The sequence below is a fragment of the Canis aureus genome, chromosome 12 (assembly GCF_053574225.1).
Source record: "Canis aureus isolate CA01 chromosome 12, VMU_Caureus_v.1.0, whole genome shotgun sequence".
Lineage (NCBI taxonomy): Eukaryota > Metazoa > Chordata > Mammalia > Carnivora > Canidae > Canis > Canis aureus.
This window is the reverse complement of record NC_135622.1, coordinates 7,849,242-7,871,182: the sequence shown is the minus strand read 5'-3', so window position 1 is coordinate 7,871,182 and position 21,941 is coordinate 7,849,242. Positions and strand designations below refer to the sequence as shown.

The 21,941-nt window shown below is 41.8% G+C and overlaps 1 long non-coding RNA gene across 1 annotated transcript; it reads right to left on the bottom strand.

Annotated features, from left to right (window-relative positions):
* Positions 1 to 10: 10 nt before the first annotated feature.
* LOC144280509 (uncharacterized) lies at positions 11 to 21,055 on the bottom strand. The gene is made up of 4 exons (XR_013348909.1): positions 20,646 to 21,055; positions 19,745 to 19,815; positions 6,000 to 6,156; positions 11 to 447 (listed from the first exon to the last, which is right to left on the bottom strand). It is a non-coding gene; the product is annotated as an uncharacterized LOC144280509 (long non-coding RNA).
* Between the last annotated feature and the right edge of the window lie 886 nt (positions 21,056 to 21,941).

Here is a 21,941-nt window from a genome sequence, read left to right as displayed (position 1 = left end):
GATTTCCTCCTCACTTTTGCAGTGTGTTTTATGGGTTTAGTACCAGCTACAACATTTGGAAATTGATAGAAAAACTTAAGAAAGGAATAAAGATGTAACAGCACAGAAATCTAATAAGGCTAATGGCCACGAGGGAACACGATAGGCAGTTATCTGGATTTGTATCCCAGGTCTGGAGGGCGGTGATTCTGGGCTAGGCCTTCCCCTCTTCCTCACTCCCTCTTCCACAGAGGACCCCTGCCCCACCACTAGCCCAGGACGGTGACTGCAGCAGAGAAAGGCAGGAAGGACCACTAAGGATGGCCCCTCACTCTCCAGGGTCGCTGCTTCTGGGGACAACGGTGTCCAATCCAATCCGTTTCCATCTAAGAGTGTGCTTTTAAAAACATGATCCATGGGCAGAAACTCTGCTAGTGTAGATTTCCCAGGCACCACCATCTGTAGGATCTAAAGAAGCAAAAGAAGGACATTCAGTGTGAGTCTCACCCCGGGCATCCCTCTGCCCTTGCCCCCAGTACCTATTTCTTGTCTGAGGTAAGGCTATGCAGAGGGGCCCTCCTGCCCGCATCAGGAGCCTGCCCAGCTCCAAGCCTGGACCTCTGAGCCACCTGTGCCCAATGTCACAGGAGCCAGGGGACATGGGCAGGGTCCCCATGATGGTTCTGCCTGACAGAAGAGCAGGCTGGACAGTCTGGACAGTGAAGAGAGACTCCAGAGTGCCACAGCGACATAAAATCTTTAATTCACTTAAAATTTCACTGTTGTAGGTTGCTTGCTCATGTGAGTTATTAGCATGAGACAAGGACAGGAACCCAGCTTTCCTCTTCAGAGGTATGACGCTATAGATCATGGGAGGGATGGAACCTGGTTTAGAAACTCTCCCTTGAAAATCCCAAATTATTTCTCTCTCTCTCTCTCTCTCTGTCACTATCTCTCCTTCTGATGACTGAACTAGCTTGGCATACCTAATTGTCCCCTCTTTGCCATTGACTTGCCCTCAAGAATCATTTCACAAGCAAGCAAGCAAACAAACAACTCCCTGGCAGTGCTAAATCTAAATCTGGAACCCTGGTTGCTGAGCTCACGGTGTCAACACACCCTGCAGCCCCTGCCTGTCAGACCCCTTGTCCACCTTGCTGAGCACCTAACATCCTAGCAGAGGAGGCCAAGTGGTGTGAACTGAGGGCATCCTGCATACCCTGTCATCTCCCTGCTTTATCTGGGTATCTCCATTACCCATGGACCTCGTCCTCTTCCCTTGCTTCACATACTGCCCTTGGCAAAGCTTTTACCCTTCATCTACCAAAGGAGGGAAACAACACACACACACACACACACACACACACACACACACACACAGAGTATTTGGGGACTGTATTTGTTGAGATTTATGGGTTATTGAAGAAATTGCTTCTCACTCCTCTATTCTGCTTATTTTACCAACTTGTTAGATAAACTGAAGGCAGATGTCTGGGTCCATAAACTGTACGATTCTAATTCTGAATTCTTGATTCTCCTTTAAAAATCCTCCCATCTCAGGCAGTCTTCTTGCAAGAAACCCTTCTCTCCTTCCACTCCCAAACCTCTCTCCACTGACTTTCCAAATCTCACTGCTGTTCCCCAGGAGGAACTGCCTGGCAAGGCCCCCTCCTGCCAAGGCTTCTGGCTCTAACAGAATTCCCAACACCTTGTTTCTTAATGAATCTGTCACCAACACACTAGTATCTACTTTTTCTGAAGCCACTCCTCTTTGTTACTACCTCACCTTTTTGGAGGAAGGAGTTCTGTAGGTTCAGGTTTATAGCCTGCTTCTCTCACGGATGCTAATTTTGTTTCTGTCAAGGTTCTAGGGGATCTTCCTATCATGAGCAGATCAGGGAAACAAGTTGAGTTGGGTTTTTTTTTTCCACATTCCAGAGTTAAAAACATGCCCTTCCCCCCAACTTTTGTCTTTCCAGGGCAGAGTCCCATGGGTTCTATGTTCTCCTCATGGTACAAACTCCTCACTTCTGATCATTTTGGAGTTGTAGACCCTGTCTGGCCTGGTTACACTATCAGAACTGCACCTGTCACCCAGAGGAAAAACTATGCTACCAACCCTGCAAAATGTCATACCGATATAGCATATCCACCTGCTCCAGGTACCACGTGCCTGGGAAAAGACTGCTTGTGTCCCCAGGTGGTGAGAAATTCACTGTGAACGAGAAGAGGCAATACTTACAAAAAGCTACATGGGGTTAGGGAAGAGAAAAGAGTCCTAAGGATGCCTCCACCTGAAGCTCTCCTGGCTGTGTGGCAAGGGGCTGTGAAGCCACCTGTCACAACCCAGCAGAGCCCTGGACCTTGTACTAGATCTAGTACTAACCTTATGTGCTTGATCCAAGCAGCCATCTTGGATCAAGTACATAAGCCTTGGCTATTAGAAATTTGGTGTAGGAGTATGACGTTTTCCCACAGTGAACATGACCTTCTTCTCTTGAAGTCCTCTTTCTGTCCTCTTGCCAGTGTATATGTACACCTCAGATCTCCCTGTCTTCCAGTATGCCCTAAGTTCTCTGGCTCTGACTCGTTGTATTATTTCTGGTCTTTGTCCACCAATGCTCATCTCAGAAGTCCTATTTCTATTTTAATTGCTTTTCCTCTTTGCCCTAAGTTGTCCCCTGTTCCAGAGAAGATGGATGACTACTAGGCCTAGGTTTTCTGGAACATTCCCGGTTCCGCATATTCTGTCTTCCTTACAGACCACACTGCAAACCATATGTTTGGTTTCCAAACTCTTGCCTGAGAAAAGACGTTTTGTTTTGGTATTGGTTTTAAAACCACCATCTGGTCTCTCTAGTCGTAACTTTAGCTTTAGTCTCCTTTTCCTTTGTTGCTTTTTTAGGCAATATTTTGTTTTTATGTTTGGTAGGGAAAGGAGGCAGATGGGCAGAGACAATAATATCCATTGATAATTTAAGTACATTAATTCATTTAATCTGTTTGGCAATCCTGCAAAGTTGGTATGATTTTAGAAATAAGACAACTGAGAAAACTTCAATAATTTTCCCAAAGATAAAGAGCTAGTGAGTGTCACAGTTCAGTTTAGATTTGAAAATCTACCTCCAAACTCTGGGTTCTTTCAACCGTTGCATAGATAGCAGTTTCCAAGATCACATGTCTGGTGTCCTTGGGACTGCATTTTCAGCATCCTGTTTTGAGTAGTTAACTACAATCTATACCAGGAAGGTACATGCTGCCTCCCACCTCTTCTCCACTCTGCCTTCTGCTTCCCCACCCAATTCTCGCCTCTTTGGACCTAACAGATTTTCTCCCAATCATATCTCAAAAATGTCCTTGCCCTGGGTCACTATAGTCCAGATTTGTGATGAATCCCCAGCTCTCTGTCACTGGCAGAGTGGAATCTGAGAAAATTTCCTTCTCCTTTCTCTCTGTCTTTTTCTTACCCTTATGGTAGAATTGTTCCCTTTGGTCCATTATTTCTGTGAAGTCCTGAGGGGACATATGTTTCTGGGAGGCGAGGCATTCTGGCAGGTCTGACATACTAGACACCAGCTTCTCCAAGGGGGATCCTGGGAACCAAAGGCAAGATTGTTAAATCTGCTTCACTGTCATTATCACTGCAACCAATCATGAGCCCAATAGAGAGCCAGGTTCCGTGGGAGCTCCAACCCTGGCGGAAAGTGCTGTGTGTGACTTGGAATGTTGAGAAATAATAAAGGTCAACAAACATAATGTTGGTGCAACATATGGGCAAACACACTCTTCTAGTCCAGGTATGTCCCACATAAGTGGTAGGATGCACATCCTGGATCCCATCTGACATAAAGTGACCAAAAACATTATTGAAAATTTCAAATCCATCAACTTCCTTTTTTTTTTTTTTTTTAAATTTATTTATGATAGTCACAGAGAGAGAGAGAGAGAGAGAGAGAGGCAGAGACACAGGCAGAGGGAGAAGCAGGCTCCATGCACCGGGAGCCTGATGTGGGATTCGATCCCGGGTCTCCAGGATCGCGCCCTGGGCCAAAGGCAGGCGCCAAACCGCTGCGCCACCCAGGGATCAACTTCCTTTTAACCAGTTGCAACCAAATCGACATTAATTACCTCCTGCCTGGACTGTTTGCTGGAACAACCTGACTGGTTTCCCCTTTCTACCTTTGTTTCTCTTCGACCTAGTTCCAAGTAGTAGCCAGGCAAATGCTTCAACTATATATAGTATACAAATGTACTCCATTGCTTAAATCCCTTCAGGGAGTTCCTCTGTTCTTTTTTTTTTCTTTATTTTTGTTATTATTTAATTGTATTTATTTGACAGAGAGAGAGAGAGATTGAGAGAGAGAGAGAGAGAGAGCACAAGCAGGGAGATAGAAGGCAGAGGAAGAGGGAGAAGCAGGCACTCCCTGAAGCAGAGAGTCTGATGTGGGGCTTGATCCCTGGGATCATGACCTGAGCTAAAGGCAGACGCTTAACCAACTGAGCCACGTAGGTGTCCCCTTTCTTTTCTTTAAAGATTTTATTTATTCATTAATTTGAGAGAGAGAAAGCCAGAGATAGCGAGAGAGAGAGAGAGCACAAGCAGGAAGAGGGGGGGAAGGAGAGAGAGAAGCAGACTCCCTGCTTAGCAGGGAGCCCATTGTGGGCTCCATCCCAGGACCCTGGAATCATGACCTGAGCTGAAGGCAGATGCTTAACTGACTGAACCACCCAGGTACCCTAATTCCTCTGTTCTTAGTCCAGATGGGAGCCTCTGTACTGGTGAGGCAGAGTGGTTCCTTTTACCTGATGAATCTTACCAGAAGTGCTTGATAGAAAGACAGGACTCAGCTGGAGAAGCATCCCAAGACACTTGAAATTAAAAAAACAAAAACAAAAACAAAAAACCTTGCTGCCAAGCCATAACTGTAAGGGAAGGCACCAATCCTGGAGCCAGCCAAGTCCTGGGCAGAGTGCCTGCACGTAAAGAAATCAAAACACAAGGAGCCCATTGGCATTATATTCTGCCCTTCAAATAAGCCATCAACCTATCACCCCAATCTAGTCAACCTCTTGTAAGTAGAAATGGGCTCCAGGCACTTTGCACAAAGAAGGGCTTTTAGAAGACCCTGGAAATAAACCCAGAAAGAAGGAAACTTGCCAGGAGAGTGGCCAAAATCCAAGATACAAAAGGCACATTGAACATAACAGAATTTGGAATATAAAAGGAGCTTCTCTCCAACTACAAGGACAAGAAGAATTCAGTGAAATCTAAGGTTTGGAGGTCAGGCCACTTCAAGGCTTCCATGTTGTCTGGCAATGCTCAGCAGTTGTACCTTTTAAATCATCCCTTCATCAGTAATAATTTGATTGAGTTCATATATGTATCTCCTACATTATGTGCGGGTACAAGTACATAAAACCCACAAAACAGAGTATCAATAAAAGTAACAACTAGCATCTGAACACTTGCTGAACATTAGTATTTTAATGCCTTTACAATTTAACATTCATCAAAACACTGGACAGTAGGTATTGTTAGTGTGCATGTTTTATAGATGGAGCAAGTGAAGCACGTAGAAGTCAAGTATTTTTCCAAGATCAAAGCTAATAGGTGGTATTTAGACCTCACATATGGGTTCTACACTTGATCTTAGCCAAAAGAAGCTTCACTTATGGGTTCTAAAGCTACACTCTCCTAACCACCATGCTTTACTAAGGACAGAGATTTTAAATGGATGAGATAAAAATATGCATCAAAGTTCTACTATTTGCTTGCTTTATCCAAGTAGATCTTGCACATACCTTGACATCATACATCATCACTTTGGAGACCACTCTTTAATATTGATACTAAATCTGCCTCTACATGCACCTTTGAAATGAGTTTCTTTCATTATCTCTCGTTCCATCTTCCTTCCTTAAAAATTTCTGAACTGGAAAGTGAACCAAACCTGGTTGACTCTTCGGACCATGGAGTGGGGCGTAGGAGGCGGGGCTAGGTGGTTAGGTGTAGTACTCACCGGGACAGAAGGGAGGCCAGGCACCCGTACAGGGATGAGGTGTACATATTCCTATAATGCATGGAGAGGTAAAGGGAGGCCTTGGTTTTCTTGTTGAATGTGTCCAGGGAGGCCTTTTGAAGTGCTTTATCCATGTCCTTGTTGTAGTTCCAGGCACCTGGGAGGCAGCCAGAGACACAGGCCAGGTGAGAGATCACAGAAAGGGAAGAAGGCATCAAGGGGAAAAAGTAAGAGTGTCTAGAGAGACTTTTAGGCACTTTTTTATTACAAAATATTTGGAAATACAGACAAGTACAAAGAAAAACAATGTCAATCATAGCCCTATGATTCAGAGAGAGTACTTGGGTCAGTTTTCCTTGTAGCATCCATCTCCATTTTCATAAGGCTAACTAGAAAATAAAATCATGCTGTGTATTTTATTCAGCATGCATCCCTAACTAATTTTCTCTATGACCTTAAATCACCATCCGAAGCATTTTAAAGGCTGCAGAATGAGCCATGATATGATGTGCCCTACTAGAACCAGTCTCCCCTTTCCTGTCCTCCCCAGTTTAAGCACTACATGTTCCCTCACACACGTGGATTTACTGAGCCAAAAGGTGTGCACATCTTTTGGGCCTTTGTTTTGTGTTTTCTTTTTCTCCCCAAAGCCCTTGTATCAATTTACACATCCACTGTTGCCTGTTTTCCCAGAGCCTCATCAATTCTGGGTATTCAAAAATTTTTAAAGGCTATGTAAGGAAAATGGTAACTTGTTTAAATTTGTTACTAATGAGTAAGCACATTTGAAAATAGGATCCTGTGCATTTCTTCTTTGAGGAAATTTCTGGTCCATATCTCTTGTTCATTTTTCTATTAGGGTGTTTATCACTGATGAGACTTCCATATATTAATGATATTAAACTATTGTCTTTGGTATATGTTAGAATTTTTTTCATGGAGCAACTCTTATAAGTAGTGTTTGTGCTCATTTTGACGTTTTGTGTTTGATGTTAGTGGCAGGGTTAGTAATAGTAGTTAGTAATGGGGACAAATATTGGTAGAATACTCCAAAACTTGAACTTAACAGCGACCAAGAAGAAAAGGGAATATTTTGTTTCCAGTGGGAATTGTGTATTGAGGATAATTCTTTTCTATATGTCTTGGAGTAGTAATGCATCAATAAACAATATTCTTCAAAGGGGGTGAGCTGGACTATCTCCATTTCATAGATAGGGAAATTAAGTTAATGGGGCGAGACATTAACTCAACAATGGCAAGTGAGAATGAGGCCTGATGCTCCCAAGCCATCTTTGGATGGCTCCAAAGTTGCCATCCTGTACTGTGTGTCACTGCTGGCTGACAGGAAGTCATTGAACATCAGGCGAGCCAGGGATTTCTGGACCATCTTGCAGAAGGGTGTGTGAAAGATCATAAACTGTAAGTCATCGAGAGTGAAAGGCCAATCGATGCCAGCTGGAAGAGGAAGTGTGAAAGTAAGGATGTGCCATGGCAGATGAGCCGCGTAGACCTACACCCCAAGACCTAAGTGTGCTGAGGGACTTGTGGCATTCCAGAGAACCAGCTCCTACTCCAGCAAACACTTGAAAGGTTTGTTCGTTCACTTTACAAGTATCTTGCTAAGTACTCTATTTATAAGGAAAGAAACACATATTTTCTTCCTGTCTACTATTGCCAACCTTTGTGACAGATAATTCCTCCAAATAAAACTAGTGTTGTGTTACTTTGTCTATTTTTAAAAAGAGGAAACAAAGTTTCTAAAATATGAAGATAGGTCATGTGTCCAAGGTTACCCAACTTGAAAATGGCTGACATTGGATTCATTTTTATTGTTTATTTTTAAAAAGATTTTATTTATTCATTCATGACAGACCCAGAGAGAAAGGCAGAGACATAGGCAGAAGGAGGAGCAGGCTCCCTGTGGGGAACCCGATGTGGGAGTTGATCCCAGGGCCCTGGGATTATGCCCTGACCCGAAGGCAGATGCTCAACCACTAAGTCACACAAGTGCCCCTGACTTTAGACTTTGGTTCTGATGTCCCTGACTCTATAGTCACCCCAGACTCTCTTTTAGTGCTGAGAGCCAAAGCAGCATCAGTCAAATTCCATATGAGGTTAAGGAGCAAAATTAGAATGCTGAAGGAATTCAGAGTTGGTGAGAGCAGTTAGCCAATAGGAGTGGTTGGAAGGTAGAGAAGTCCAAGTCCACTGCTTACTCATATGGGCCAGTGGTGATGGCTGGCATCCCTTTCAGTGCAGTGGAAAGGGGCAAGAAGTGGCTCCTAAGGCCACCCCTACAGCATCCATGTTCTGACACTTCCACAAATGCCTTTTCCCACACTGAAAACTGCCTATCCAGGTGCCCTTCAGGCCATAGTTAAGCAGGTAAGAACCGTTTTCTTTTTTTTAAAGTAGATTGCTCTGTACTCTTAAAATATTGTTTCTTTTCTGATTATGAAAGCAATACATATTTTCTTAGCAGGAAAACTCAGAAACTAAAGGTGAAAATAAAATTAACTTATAACATTACCATCCAAAGAAAAATCACTAACACTTTAGTACACTGAGAGTAGAAGTAAGATTTTTCATCATCGATCAGACTTTAAAAGGTAGCAAATTACAAACTGTGAGTCAAATCAATCCTGACTTCAACAGAAACAAATCCAAGCCCCAGTAGGATGTGGTTATTCTGACTCACCACAGTACCTCTCCAGGTGGCTGACACCCACTGGTTTCCTACTGGTGGCTTTGGCCCTAGATTGTTTACTTTCTTTCATTTAGCTCAAGTTAAAGGCAGCTTCATACTTGAATTTGGATTGCTTCCAGATGGACTTTAGCATAGACCCAGAGAAGGGTGTAAGAGGAAGGGAACATGAAACAATTCTCTTGAGATCATTTTTGGAGGAAAGAAGGAACCTTGTCTAAACCTTTAGAACCAACTCATGGCCACAAAAATACAGTATCTACTCCTGTCTTCTGAGCCCTGTACCTTGCTTCCACTGGCTCTGGATTTTTTTATGGTATTATGCATAACACCTGTTCAAGGCCCATAGGTAGCACTGGATGGAGAGCTTCCCATCCACTTGGGTACTCTGTAGCTGTATCTGGTTTGTAGAAGTCATATATGTTCTTCGTGTGGGTTCCTCTAAGCTCAGGCAAGGCGCATGGAGAGATTCAGGAACTGTATAATGCAGCCTTATGGAGCAGAGAGGATAGAGAGCCATGTACTAACAGTTTCCTCATCTTTCTCTGTCTCAGCCCACTCAACATCCCTCCTATGTTCAAAGGGAGTTAAAAGATGGTTTATCTTATATAAATGAGATTTATATTTCCATTTCCATACATATATGGCCTTAACAAAATCTGGAATAGTCACCAAAAGTCTCAAAGGAGAACCATTCTCCTTATATGCAATTATCTTCTTTCACCTTCAATTGTCAGTCAGGCTCCTTAAAGAGCCTCATCTGCAACACCAATGTCATTCATTCCATGCATCATTATTCCAATGCATGATGGTGCAGAAGAGGAAACCACACAGATCCCTCTCTTCCCTTCCCCCTTGCCCTTTGCTCCCCAGTTCAGCCCTTTGAAGGCAAGCCATGTCATCTTCAAATCCATACTTCAGCCCTGTGTAGTGGGTATGCTAACTTGGGATTGGGAGCTATGCATTTGCTGTGCACAGTCTCTTGGTACCACATTTCCATAGTTTATCACAGACCTCTTTCAAGGGTCAGAGGGGCCATGGGCCCAACCAGCACAGTCACAGCTCTGGCCCCACCTGTGGGGTGAGCATTATCACCAGTCACTATCACTGGGATAGACTGCAATGTCTCTGCAGACCACACTGCATAGCCACCTGTAATGAAAGACAAGAAGTAATTATCTCTACTCGAGATCACTACCCAAATCTCATGTAGACTCTGTGCTTCCTGTGAGCTAGGCACAATTTTAAGTACTAAAGATACACCAGTGAACAAAAAAGAAAAATCCCTTCCCTCACAATAAGTCTATATATCAGGTATAGTTATTCCCTCCTTATCAACAAAGAAATGGAGGTCCAAAGAACTTAAGTCACTTGGCCCAAGTCACACAATTAATAGGTGGTATGGTAAGGATTCAGATTCAGGATTCCAACACAAATTCAATGAGAACCCAAGAACCTTCTAAGAATTATAACAACTCTACCTCCAACCCCAACAAAAAAGCATTGTTATACATATTGCTTGGAAACTATAGAAAAATATTTAGAAGACGTTAAGGAAAAGATTAGTAAATTTGACTACCTAAAAATTCAAACTTATCATCAGAAACAAACTCAGGGGATCCCTGGGTGGCGTAGCGGTTTGGCGCCTGCCTTTGGCCCAGGGCATGATCCTGGAGACCCGGGATCGAATCCCACGTCAGGCTCCCGGTACATGGAGCCTGCTTCTCCCTCTGCCTGTGTCTCTGCCTCTCTCTCTCTCTCTGTGACTATCATAAATAAATAAAAAAAAAAAAAAAAAAGAAACTCAGGCAAACTGGGAATGTATTTGCAGTACTTACAACCAACAAAAAACTATTTCCTTCATTTATAGAAGTCTCATTAAAAAAAAACCCAAAAATATGTATTGGGAACGGCCAATGAACATCCTAAAAATATTGAATCTTTCTTATAATGAAAAAAAAAGCAAATCCTTATTTTTCCTTATTAAATTGACAAAGATTAAAAAGCTTGATAATATGCATTGTAGGAATGAACTTTTGTACAACATCTTGAAGAACAATTTGGGATATTTTTTTTAAGATTTTTATTTATTTGAGAGAGAGAGAACAAGCAAAAGAGATGGATAGAGGGAGAAGCAGACTCCCCGCTGAGCAAGCAGCCTGATATGGGGCTCTATCCCAGGACCCTGGGATAATGACCTGAGCTAAAGGCAGACACTTAACCAAATGAGCCAACTAGGTGCCCCTACTTGGCACATCCTATCAAAATTTTATATCAGCATAACTGGTAACTCCATTTCTAGAAACCTATTCTTACAATACATTATCACAAGCATGCAAAGCTATTATGTGATATTATGTAATGTTTTATAATTGCAAAAATATACAAAATCTAAATATCCATCAATATGGGACTAATTAAATAAAATTTGGAATATTCATCAATAGAATAATGTAAGGCTTTTAAAAGAGGAAGTAAATCTTATATATATTGATATAGAATGACCTCTAAGACATCATAGAGATAAGGAATAATATGTACAATGTTAAGAACTAAAATTGAATAGTTATGTATGTGTGTTCTTGTAAGTACAAAGAAAAATTCCGGAAGAATACATAGAAACTGTTGATGTGAAATTCTGGAAAGTAGTAATGGGGTGTCAAAATGGAACTCTGTCTTTGCTTTACACTCATTTGTGTGCATGCATATTTTTTTAGCTATACATTTCAATTACTTTCACTAACAACCCAAAAAATGACAAGAAAAATGACGTCTTCTGGACAATCTGAGGCTGTACCACTTTTTCTTCCATCATAGTACTGTGATTTGGAACTTCTTGGTGAGTCCCAAAACCACTTCTGCTCATCTGAAGAAACCCCAGCTGGATGGTTGGACAGGTCAAAGCTGACATCCCACCAACATTGGCTTTGTCTGGTCTTGGTGGTTGCCATCAGGCTCAAGCTTAAATATGGTTTTTGTTTTGATACAACTAATGATTCACATCTCAATAGTTTTTTTTTTTTTAAATTTCCCCTCTACCAAGGCATCATGTTAAAGAGGGAATATCTTGCCACTCATCAGAATCTACTCTTTTAAAATGACATAATTGAAGATGATGCTATTCCCAAACAAGGTTTTGATTTTCTGTTAGAGGCTAGTGAGTATCCCATGCCCTTCATTTCTACTCTTCAACTAAATGCTTGGCTGAAATATTGATGGTGATGGTAATAGGGGTTGCTAAGGAGGCAATAATCTAAGTGCCGAGTAGGAGAAGCACTCTACCAACAGATTTGATGATGTGGAGATTGGAACATCGCAAATCACGGAACAATTGATGGTGAGCCTATGCAGGGCAGTCAAAAACAATACTGAATAAATTAGGTGCCTGGGTGGCTCAGTCGTTTGAGCCTTGGACTCTTGATCTAAGCTTAGGTCTTGATCTCAGAGTCGTGAGTTCTCTCCCCACACTGGGCTCCACGCTGGGTGTGGAGCCTACTTAAAAAAAAATTACTGAATAGGTGTGTGGAATTGCACCAGATAGAAAACTGTCTAATTCTTTTTGACTTCGCTTTGAAATAAAAGAATATTTGATTAGATAATCTCTAAGGTCCCTACCAATATTAAGAATTTATAATTAATTTTATAATGTGTGTTCATTATGTTAATTGTAAATTATGTTAATTATGAATGTTTTAAATTCCAGTTTCCACTTAGTAAACATACTAAGTCCAGGTAATATTTATTCATGTATCTGTGGATCTCTTGTACAGGCAGGTTGCCAAATAAGAACTCTGAGGCTCAAATGGTTAAGGGATATAAAAGAAAGATACAAGAAAATGTTAATATGTTAATATGTTAAGGAAGAAATATGGGGTGCTTTAGTGGCTCAGTAGGTTAGGTGTCCAGCTCTTGATTTCAGCTCAGGTCATGGTATTAGGATCATGGGATCATGATCGGTGTTGGACTCTACACTCAGCAAAGAGTCTGCTTAGCCCTCGCCCTCTGCTCCTCCCCACCCACTGTCTCTTAAATAAATAAATAAATAAACAAAATCTTTCTAAGACTACGTTAATCAAAAAATAATTTCCTAGTAACCAGACAAGGGAATAAGAGAATAAAGACTCTGTGTAACAGTCTGTCCTGTGACTCTTTTGTTTGTTTTATCCTGATCCTTTAAGTCTATTTCTACCAGGATGTTTTCTCTTTAATACCTAAACTTGTTTAAATCTCCTTCTCTCAGAGGCTTCAGAGAAACTTCTGAGACATAGGAATATATTTGATTTTTTTTTTGTTTTGGTGTCTCATCAATGCCACACACTATACGTAAGATATCAGATCCTCCATTTTTCTTACCTATAAATCAGGCATAATACCTACTTCCTAGGCTGTTGGGGGGGTCTAAATGAATGACTTGTGAACATGCTACCTAATTAACAGTATAAAGCTATAGAAGTCTAAGCAGTTATCAACATTGTGGTTGTCGATGATAGCAGCAGCTGTGTGAATAAGTTGTCGTCCCCTCCCTGATGAAATCACTTAGGAGATGGAGAAACAAAACTGAGGATTAAACCTCTAACCCAGCTCCTTTCTTACATAAGGTCTTGGGAAACACATACCATCCCAGGAGCTAGACTCCACCCAGTTGGCAGCATTGAAGAGGGAGGCAGTGCCACCATAGCAGGCATTGGTGGTACCTATGCCCTCAATGTCAGTATTCCCTGAATCCTGGAAGAGCTCCATGAGCACTGTTTTGACAGCCTTGGACTTGTCAATGACCATCTCTGTGCCCACTTCCAGCCAACCCACAGAGTTCCATGGGAACTGCATGCACTCCATTAGCTGCTGTACCACCGTCAGACACAGGGAGTTGAGGTCCTCCTGGACAGAGCAGAAGCCCATATGGGTTTGGCCAAAGCCCACCGCGTAGCTCCCTGCTTCCACATTGTTATAATTCTCCAGGTCTGTCTGGTCCATATAATGGGTGGGGAAATAGACCTCCAGGGCAAGGATACCATATCCTTTGGCCAAGTATCTGTTTTGGCCAAGGGGACAGCAAGGATTGTAGAAAACCTGTAGTGGAGATAACAATCAAAATCCTAGTAATGGTCTCCAGCCAGTCTTCTAAAAATACAATACAGCAATCATTTCATTCATTTTGAAAGCTATATTGTATATTTTGAAGCCATATTATCAGATGAGTGCAAATTTAAGGTGGTTATCTTTCTGTTAAGTTAATCCTTTTATCCTTATTGAAAGTCCCTCTTCCAGAGGGCCAGAAAGCATATTTGAACAAATCATAGCTGAGAACTTCCCTAATTTGTGAGGGAAACAGGCATTCGATCCAAGAGATAGAGAGCCCCCCACCCCAACAAAATCAATAAAAACCATTCAACACCTTGACATTTAATAATGAAACTTGCAAATTCCAAAGACAAAGAGAAATTCTTAAAGCAGCGAGAGACAAGAGATTCTTAACTTATATGGGGAGAAATATTAGATTAACAGCAGACCTCTCCACAGAGACCTGACAGGCCAGAAAGGTCTGGAAGGATATATTCAAGGTACTAAAAAAGAAGAACATGTAGCCAACAATAATTAATCCAGCAAGGCTGTCATTAAGAATAGAAGGAGAGATAAAGAGCTTCCAAGATAGGCAGAAGCTGAAAGAATATGTGACCATCAAACCAGCTCTGCAAGAAACATTAAAGGGGACCCTGTAAAAGAAAGAAGAAGCCCAAAGAAATAATCCACAAAAACAGGGACTGAATAGGTATTATGATGACACCAAATTTATATCTTTCAATAGTTACTCTGAGCGTGAATGGGCTAAATGATCCCATCAAAAGATGCAGGGTTTTGGACTGGATATTTGCTGTCTCCAAGAGACTCATTTTACACCTAAGGACACCTACAGCCCGAAAATGAAAGATTGAAGAACCATTTACCATTCAAATGGCCCTCAAAATAAAGCTGGGGTTGCAATCCTCATATCAGATAAATTAAAGTTTATCCCAAAGACTGTAGTAAGAGGTGAAGAGGGACCCTCTATCACACTTAAAGGATCTATCCAACAAGAAGACCTAACAATCATGAATATTTATGCCCCTAATGTGGGAACTGCCAAGGATATCAATTAATAGCCAAAGTAAAGAAATACTTAGATAATAATACATTAATAGTAGAAGACTTCAACATGGCACTTTCTGCAAATGACAACTATTACAAGCATCACATCACCAAAGAAACAAGGGCTTTAAACAACACACTGGACCAGATGGATTTCCATCCAAACGCAACTGAATACACATTCTTCTCAAGGGCACATGGAATGTTCTCCAGAATAGACAACACACTGGGTCAGAAATCATGTCTCAACCGATACCAAAAGATTGGGGTTGTCTCATGCATATTTTCAGATCATAATGCTTTGAAACTAGAACTCACAAGAAGAAATTCGAAAGAAACTCAAACACGTGGAGGTTAAAGACCATCCTACTTAAAGATGAATGGGTCAACCAGGAAACTAGAGAACAATGAAAACTAATGAAACTAATGAAAATAAAGATACAACCATTCAAAATCTTTGAGATTCAGCAAAAGCAGTCCAAAGAGGGAAATATATCGCAATACAAACCTCCCTCAAAAAAAATGGGAAAAAACTCAACACAGAAGCTAACCTTGCACCGAAAGGAACTGGAGAAAGAATAGCAAATAAAACCTACACCAAGCAGAACAAGAGAGATAATAAAGATTTAAGCAGAAATCAATGAAATAGATATGAGAAGAACCTGTAGAACAGATCAACAACACCAGGAGTTGGCTCTTTGAAATAATTAATAAGACAGATAAACCATTAGCCAACCTTATTAAAAAGAAAAGAGAAAGACTCAAATTTATAAATCATGAATGAAAAAGGAGATATCACAGCCAATATCAAGGAAATACAAGTGATTTTATAAACGTATTATGAGCAGCTATACACCAATAAATTAGGCAATCTAAAAGAAATGGATGCATTTCTGGAAAACCACTAACTACCAAAACGGGAACAGGAAGAAATAGAAAATCTGAACAGGCCAATAACCAGGGAAGAAATTGAAGCAGTTATCATAAACCTCCCAAGACACAAAAGTCCAGGGTCAGAGGGCTACCCAGGGGAATTCTATCAAATGTTTAAAGAAGAAATAATACCTATTCTACTAAAGCCATTTCGCAGGAGAGAAAGGGGTGGAATACTTCCAAATTCATTTTATGAGGCCAGCATCACCTTAATTCCAAAACCAGACAAAGACCCCACCAAAAAGGAGAATTATAGACCAATATACCTGATGAACACAGATGCAAAAATTCTCAACAAGATACTAGCTAATAGGATCCAACAGTCCATTACGATTATTCACCATATCAAAGTGGGATTCATCCCCGGGATGCAAGGCTAGTTCAACACTTGTAAAACAATCAACATGATAGATCACATCAATAAGAGAAAAAACAAGAACTATATGATCCTCTCAATAGATGCAGAGAAAGCATTGGACAAAATGCAGCATCCATTCCTGATCAAAACTCTTCGGAGTGTAGGAATAGAGGGAACATTCCAGAGCATCTTAAAAGCCATGTAGGAAAAGCTCACAGCAAATATCGTTTTCAATGGGGAAACACTGGGAGCCTTTTCCCTAAGATCAGGTCTATATATACTCACTACTGCTATTCAACATAGTCCTAGAAGTCCTATCCTCAGCAATCAGACAACAAAAAGAAATAAAAGGCATTCAAATTGGCAAAGAAGTCAAATGCTCCCTCTTCGTAGATGACATGATACTGTACCTAGAAAACCCAAAAGCCTCCACCCCAAGATTGCTAGAACTCATACAGCAATTCAGCAGTGTAGCAGGATACAAAATCAATGCCCAGAAATTAGTGGCATTTCTATACACTAACAATGAGACTGAAGAAAGAGAAATTAAGGAGTCAATCCCATTTACAATTGCACCCAAAAGCATTAAGATACCTAGGAATGAACCTAACCAAAGAAGTAAAGGATCTATACCCTAAAAACTATAGAATACTTCTGAAAAAAATTGAGGAAGACACAAAGTGATGGAAAAATATTCCATGCTCATGGATTGGCAGAATTAATATTGTGAAAATGTCAATGTTACCCAGGGCAATTTACATGTTTAATGCAATCCCTATCAAAATACCATGGACTTTCTTCAGAGAGTTAGAACAAATTATTTTAAGATTTGTGTGGAATCAGAAAAGACTTCGAATATCCAGGGGAATATTGAAAAAGAAAACCAGAGCCGGGGACATCACAATGCCAGATTTCAAGTTGTACTACAAAGCTGTGGTCATCATGAAAGCATGGTACTAGCACAAAAACAGACACATAGATCAATGGAACAGGAGAGAACCCAGAAATGGGCCTTCACCTTTATGGTCAACTAATATTCGACAAAGTAGGAAACACCATCCACTGGAAAAAGGACAGTTTCTTCAATAAATGTTGCTGGGAAAATTGGATAGCCATGTGCAGAAGAATGAAACTAGACAATTCTCTTACACCATATAGAAAGATAAACCCAAAATGGATGACAGATCTAAATGTGAGACAAGGATCCACCAAAATCCTGGAGGAGAACATGGGCAACACCCTTTTCAAATTGGCCACAGAAACTTCTTGCAAGATACATCTATGAAGGCAAGGGAAATAAAAGCAAAAATGAACTATTGGGACTTCATCAAGATAAAAAGCTTCTGCAAAGCAAAAGAAACAGTCAACAAAACTAAAAGACAACCTACAGAATGGGAGAAGATATTTGCAAATGACATATCAGATAAAGGGCTAGTATCCAGGATCTATAAAGAACTTATTAAATTCAACACCCAAGAAACAAACAATCCAATCATGAAATGGGCAGAAGACATGAACAGAAATTTCACCATGAAGACATACACATGGCCAACATGCACATGAGAAAATGCTCCGCATCACTTGCCATCAGGGAAATACAAATCAAAACCACAGTGAGATACCACCTCACACCAGTGAGAATGGGGAAAATTAACAAGGCAGGAAACCACAAATGTTGGAGAGGATGTGGAGAAAGGGGAACCCTCTTGCACTGTTGGTGGGAATGTGAACTGGTACAACCACTCTGGAAAACTGAGTCGAGGTTCTTCGAAGAGTTAAAAATAGAGCTATCCTACAACCCAACAATTGCACTGCGGGGGATTTACCCCAAAGATACAGATGCAGTGAAACGATGAGACACCGGCACCCCAATGTTCATAGCAGCAATTGAACTCCAATTAAAAAATATACAAAAAAATTTTTTTAATTAATAAATCTTTCAAGTATTAAAAAAAGAAAGCAAAATGCACTCATTTATTTCCCAAACAAGAATATCATTTATTTGCCGATCCAACCTTGAAGAAAAGTTACATTAAAAAAAATTGGAATAAGAACAAAGTGCCATTTGGCTAAGTGCTAAGCTTGTTCAATATATGATTCTGTGTTATGAAATGACTGTGGATCGCCTGATTACTCGTTTGGGTCCTTGATATTTTTTGCCTTCTTTTTAGGGTTAACTGGTGGTGCTTCTTTCTGTTTGAACTGCATATACTGTCCTATCAATCTCCTGAAAAACACAACAATCACTGAGATGACTAAGAAAATAAGGCGCAGTAACATAATGGACACAATCTGTATTGGGGAAGGCGCCTCCTCTTTCTGCTTCCTCGCAGGCCCACTGTCAATGCTTCCTCCATACCCTACCTCCTCACAGAATGGAGGGGCCCAGCCATACATGCAGTGGCAGTTTTTTTTTTTTTTATTGTTGCAAATGCCTTGGTGGTTACACTTTTGAGGAAAACAGTTAAAATCCAAGACTGAATCGTTCACACAAGTTCTGTTAATACATAGTCCGTTATAACCACAGTGGGTACCATCATTTATTACACCTATGTCAGGTATTCCCATGGGTATCATGGCTTTGTGGTAGCCTACCCCCCAGTACATGAGATCTTCCTCTCGCAGATGAGTAGAGATGACGATCGTATGCTCTGGCAGATCAGGGATGGTGTTGACATTTATACACTGCAGCCTGCCGCACACTGCATTTGCCTTGGTACAAGCTTTATAGGCACGGACTCCTAAAATTTCACAGTTCCCATATTGATCACCCATTAAATTAACTGCGTGATAGCACTGATCAGGCGCCTCCATGGCATGAGGTCCAAAAATGTTTTGGCACTGCACATATCTGGAACGGCACCTCTTTCTGAAACAAAGGGAGTTATGCTTGCAAGGGGTTCCATCAAGCTTATAACTGTCATTTGGGCAGAAATTTGAGATTCCATTGCAGTACTCTGCAAGGTCACATTCATTATCTTCCTCTCGACACATGTACCCAAGTGGACGAAAGTGGCAGTTATGACAGCAAAGCCCAGTGCTACAATTGGCACCCTCCGTGAACTTACAATCCGGTTGGCAACACTTGTCTTTTTTACACTCCTCTCTTGAACCACAATCACAGTCTTCATTCCCTTCCACAATTTTATTTCCACATCTCACCAGCCCTGTATCCAGTGCTGGGATATCATTCAGACAGAGTGCTGCTGAATTTACATGATCAAAAAACTGCAAATAACTACAATTACTAAACCCACTATTCCCAGTGCCCATGATACAAGTTCGCCTACCCCTACATTGACAAAATTCTGTATCATGTTTCATTACTACACCATGGCCCAGTTCATGAGCAGACGTTCTGCTGGCAGCAAGAATATTTCGATTTCTATAACTACTTACTGATCCACTGTAGTTTGTTGTACATGCACCTCCAATATATGCCCATCCAGAAGCATGATGTAAAGGCATTGAAATATACAAATGTGACCAATCTTTTGCCGCAGTAAATTTGGCCTGATCTCTTAAAAATGTGTTTAGAATATCATTTGTTTCCATTCTGTCAAAATTTAATCTGTCCCTTTCTGTCCATATTTCAATACCTTGTAGATGTAGCCTCATACCAACCTCTTTAAAGAAGGTGTCCATAATTGCCATCAAAAGAACAGCATCATATATGACTCGAGTAACATTGGATTCTGAAAACAAATATACACCGTGATCAAAGAACAGGTACACTTCCATGTACTTCTGATGCTTATAGGAATTATAAAAGTCGCTACGCCTAGCCATGTTCTCATTCTGGGCTGTTTTTCTAGTTCATCATTAGTTAAGCCACAGGTATGATTCTGAAATTTGTCCTCTTCCTTCAGGAGATATATGACATGTTCAAAGCTGGAAGAGCCCCTGAGGGGCTCGATTTGGTAATGTTCCTCATCAATTTTCAATATGCCTCGAAGACTCCCCATGCATGTACTTAAAGTAGCCTCTGAATCCTGAGTTCCTTCAACTGAGCCTACGTAGTTGCAGTCCCTGGGTATGTAAGGATGATCCTCCAGGAGTTTCTCCTGTTCCGTGTAGGAGAGAACCTTCAGATTTCGGGGTAATAGAAACCTCTTGGGCCACAGGTGAAGGACATACTTCTTGCCTTTGACCTGCAGGAGGTAAGACACTTGCTCCACAGCACCCTGCTGACCTCCCCGGAAGCTCAGCTTCTTGGGAATGATGATTTCATACGACCCAAATCCCCACTCAGGGTGAAAAATCATATCCTCGCCAAGAGCACCCACCAGGAGCGCCACGAGGACTAGCGTGGGGAGCGAAGGGCCTTGGGGGAGTAAGGTCCTTCCTGACCTCATGGCCCCAGATCTCGGTCCTAGCAGGTCAGTCCCTGCAACTGGCCTGCGAGTCAGGGTCCAGGGGCGGCCTCTAGAGAAGTGGGAGCGCAAAGTGCGGAGCTGCCAAAGCAGGGTTTGCAGGAAACCCCAGCCTCCCAAGGCTCGGTCTAGTTGACATTCCCAGAACTTACCTATCTAGTTCGCTTCCTGGGCGGTGCCGTTGGGCGCACGAGGGAGAACCGAGGGAGAACCGAGGGAGGGGTGCGCGAGAATAAAACAGGCGAGAGGGAGGGGCTGCTGGCACGAGGGATGAGGGGCAGAGAGCAGCTTGGACAAAGGAGAAGGGCTGCAGAGAAAGGAGGACAACGCTCTTGCTCAAGGGTCAGTCCGTCCTATGCCGGTTGGGCTGTTTCCATTCGCCCTAGGACACACCTGACGGTTTCCCTCGGTGGGTGTTTTCTAGGCAGAGCGGCAGAGGCAGACACCACCAGGGGACTCACCCCCTCCCCTCCCCGGGCAGTGCCTGGCTTCCGGCAAGAGAAAGACTCCAGCTCATTTTGTCAAGTGGCTCTTTCTGCTGTGTGTCCTTGGGTGCCAGGGACTAGCCAGGTTGGGGGGGGGGGCGGAGGAGGGGGCGGTGCAGAATCTAGGAATAGAAGAGCACCTGTGAGAGCAGAAGAGCAGAACCCCGGGAGCTCTCCCAGAAAGGCATCCCAGTGGTTATGTTTGTTGTATGAGTGGTGGGTGAGGGAGGAGGTCAGGGATTCAAATGATTTCTAAACAGCTGACAATACCAAACTTTGATGAGGGTGTAGAATGACAACAACTCTTACACATCTCTGGAGGGAGTTTAATAGGCTGAACTGCATTAGAAAGCTCTTTAGTGGTATCTCATACAGTTGGAAATATGCAGACCCTACGATCCAGCAGTTCCACTCCTAGATACATACTCTACAGACATGTGTGCATGAATTCACCAGGATACATGAAACAGCAATATTCTCCAAATTGGAAACAATTCAGCTTTCCATCAACAGTGACTACAGCAATGGAGATGATGCATCAGAGTTATTTATATGCATGATGAGGACAAATATTACAAACAAAGAAAAACAAAACACAAACATAAAGATCAGAATCAGACGAAATTAAACATTACTTTTAGGGATACATGCATTTGGTAAACTGAATCTAGGAAATAATTACGGGAACCGTGAGGATGAGCTGTCACCCTACTTCTAGGGTGTAATCAGGAGTGGATGAGGAAGGGGCAGGGTATGGTTCATGTAGCTTCTCGAGTGCCTGGCTGTTGGGGTTTGCTGTACACATCTGTTAAACCATTCCTAAAAACGTATGCTCATTTCTGTGTGTGTTACATTTCACAATGAAAAAAAAATGCTTTAATAGCCCAGAAGTTTGTTTCTACTTTCTGAGATGAGACAGATATGCTTTGCAATCATTAATCTTTAGGTTGACACATTAGCTGG